A 3,297-nucleotide genomic window follows, 5' to 3' on the forward strand; every position below is an offset into this window, starting at 1 on the left:
GCTCCCAGGCTCCCAAGCTCCCAGGCCCCCAGGCCCCCAGGCTCCCAAGCTTTCAGGCTCCCAGGCCCCCAGGCTCCCAGGACCCCAGGTCCCCAGGCTCCCCGGCCTCCAGGCTCCCAAGCTTTCAGGCTCCCAGGCCCCCAGGCTCCCAGGCCCCCAGGTCCCCAAGCTCCCAGGCTCCCAGGCCCCTAAGCTCCTAGGCCCCCAAGCTCCTAGGCCCCCAGCCTAACAACCTCCCAAGCTCCCAGACCCCCAGCTAACAAGCTCCCAGGCCCCCAGGCCCCCAAGCTCCCAGGCCCCCAGGCTCCCAGGCCCCCCAGGCTCTCATGCTCCTAGTAACACAAGCTCCCAACGAAAACAAATGGACTTCTCAATTTTGAATGTATAGCCAGGTGAAGTTCGACCCTTCATAGTGGACCGGAAAGTGCATGGCACTCCCTTAGGGAGCCGGAGAAAGCTGTTTACATCGAACTATCCAGTCATAAGAAGCCATTGTCCTAATTCTGTAGGAATCAAGACAATTTAAACGTGGAAATCCCCTCTGGAAGCAAATGGACTTCCCATTTTCGAATGTACAGCGAAAGTAGTCAAGCGACTGTTTGCCGTGCATAAGCAGTCTGGAAAGGATTTGAACTTGATGCTATTTAGCCCAGCACAAGTAATATCCAACCTTGACCACGGATCTGGAGCAACCGCTGACGGAAGAGAAGAAATGAACAATGAACACAACATAACACAAAAATGCAAAATATACACGGACATAAAGTTAAAGAAATGAATACGACTTAGTCAGCTTGGCTGCTGGACTGCCATGCTTGCACAGTCGAACTACCTCGCTCACATAGACCGCGGTTAGCTGCTTGCATGAATAAACAGAATGGTTCCACCTCAAATATATTTGCCGTTGGTGCCTTTCATTTGCGCCAGCCAATCTCTTGGCAGTACAGCGGCGACCCACAGGCAGGATCTGTACCTGTCTCATTGTGCATTGCCACTCATTGCAGCATCAAACTAACAAGTGTTATCGTCTTTGTAATAATTACCTTACTCAGGATCAAGAGTCTCTGGCTGTGCTATAGTTGGCTCCAGCCCGACCCTACTCTCTAACTATGGTTAACCTCATAGGTCAAATCTCTAAAGATGCTTAAGAGGAATATCACAATGGAAGCCAATGATGATTTTGTGGGTGGATTTGGGATGCAGCCCACGCAGCCGTCGGACAATAGGCTCAGGATGCACGAGGTCCAGCTGCAGCTATGATGCAGCCAACGAATGACAAGTGAGTGGCATCATCAGCCATTGCACTTGTTCGTTAGATGAGCGGTACATTTTAAACGTGCCCATCATCGTTTGCAGTGCTGCCGGTGATAAGGCCACCAAAGCGTTTGAGGAATTCCTGGCCGTCAGTGGAATGGAATATGACGACTTTGCCGAGTTCTATGGCAACTTGGCAACAAAGGACTTCACCATCGCGACCACGCTCCTCATGCCATGGCTGCACACCTGGGCAGCTGCAGCACCAAACCCAAGCAACAACCCAAAGTATGATGTTGTCTCATGAGAAGTAGTAAAATTGGGCTTGCGTGCTAGACATTGCAACTGCTTGCTTGCATGATCTGCAGGACTCAAATGAGGGGGTTGCAACCCCATATGGTAAACTTGCTTCAGCAGGCATGTGTACAGAAGCGAGAAACGGGAGCTGCAGACGGCATCATCCACCAAAGCTCTGCCTACGATGAAGAAAGGTGACATAAGCATGATGCCGCTCTGCCTGAGATATGGGTGCCGGTTTGGAAGCCATTGAGGATGGAGGCATATGTTGGCTACTGGCTCATATCACGGGGCATGACACGTGAATAGTGACCACTGGTGAGTTGTTCTCTGGGGGAAATCATGATGTGACAGGTTGATTAAGGCAACTACCCAGGTTACAGGAAGAAGCCGTTGAGGAAGTATGTTGGTTACTAGCTGATACACGGATCTAAGACTTGGTGAGATGTTCCCAGCTGGGGAAGTCATGATAGAATGGGTTGGTTTTAGGCAAGTATCCTAGTTCCGACCTGAGTTCGATTCCCGGGCATGCTTTTTCTGCTTGGGAGGTGATAGCTGTGACTACAGGTATCTACACAGTTACGTTCATCACCCTGATTTTGAGGGGGGGTAATTGTCATTCATGTGCAAGCAAACAAGGGCAACTGCAGTTTTTGGATTTTGTGTCAAATTACCTCTTGCTGCATATATTCTGTATGGAGTCTCCTATACAGGGTTTGGTGTATTTAACTTCTGATGGGCATGTTTGTCTGTCTACAGGGCCCACCCAGCAACCTGCAGCTGCTGTGGACAACACCACATGCTTTCCCCACCACACATCAGCACGCAGAGTCAGTGGAAGGTTAAAGCAGTAGTAAGGTGTGTGGCATAAAACTGCATTCTAAGTTCCACATCACAGTCATTGCAGTTCTTGATGGTCTGACAAAGGTGCTACTGTATGCCCCTGCCTGATCTTTGCTGCATACAGGCTCACAAGCTGCTTGTGGAGGACTGCTGCTGCAGCAATGTCTTGTAGTGTTAACTAACGGCGATAGAGGACTAATACTAGGCATGACTACCAGAAGGTGTTAGGGTGGATAGTGCATGTGACCTATGATGTAGCATGTTTTGAGGCAAATTTTGTTGAGAGATGGATGAGCTGCAGCTGGGTGCACCCAATATGAAACTGTTTGGAGCTGTTTCGAAGTTTCTGCTGCAGCAGCTGCTGCATACAGGCTCACAAGCCGCGGCTTGTGGAGAAGCTACTGCTAGCAGCAGTGCTGCTGCACTGTACAGTCACTGTACAGACTTGTCTTGGAGTGTTAACTGACGGTGATGGAGGACTACTTCTAGGCATGAATACCAGAAAGTGTTAGGGTGGATAGAGCACTTCTGAGCTATAATGTAGCATGTTTTGAGGCAAATTGTTGACGGATCGATGAGCTGCAGCTGCAGCAGCCGCTGTTGTGGAAATGTTTGGTGCTGTTTGGAAGCTGCAGATTGTTTGGAAGCTGCACCTGCTTCAGCTGAAGCAGGCAATGCATATGGCTTAATGTTGTTACATAGCAGGACTTCGGAATTTCGTATGCATGTAGCTGCTGCTAGGCGATGTGTATATGTAAAATTATGAATCCACGCATACATGGTCTATCCCTACCCCTATGGCAGCCAAACTACGTGTTACAGCCCCTCCCCTAGCAACTGGACTAGTTACTCCTGAGACGGGTTGCGGCCCAGTTGGTACCCCGTAGCGGCCCAGTGGCGGGG

This window comes from Volvox carteri (assembly GCF_000143455.1).
Source record: "Volvox carteri f. nagariensis unplaced genomic scaffold VOLCAscaffold_97, whole genome shotgun sequence".
Lineage (NCBI taxonomy): Eukaryota > Viridiplantae > Chlorophyta > Chlorophyceae > Chlamydomonadales > Volvocaceae > Volvox > Volvox carteri.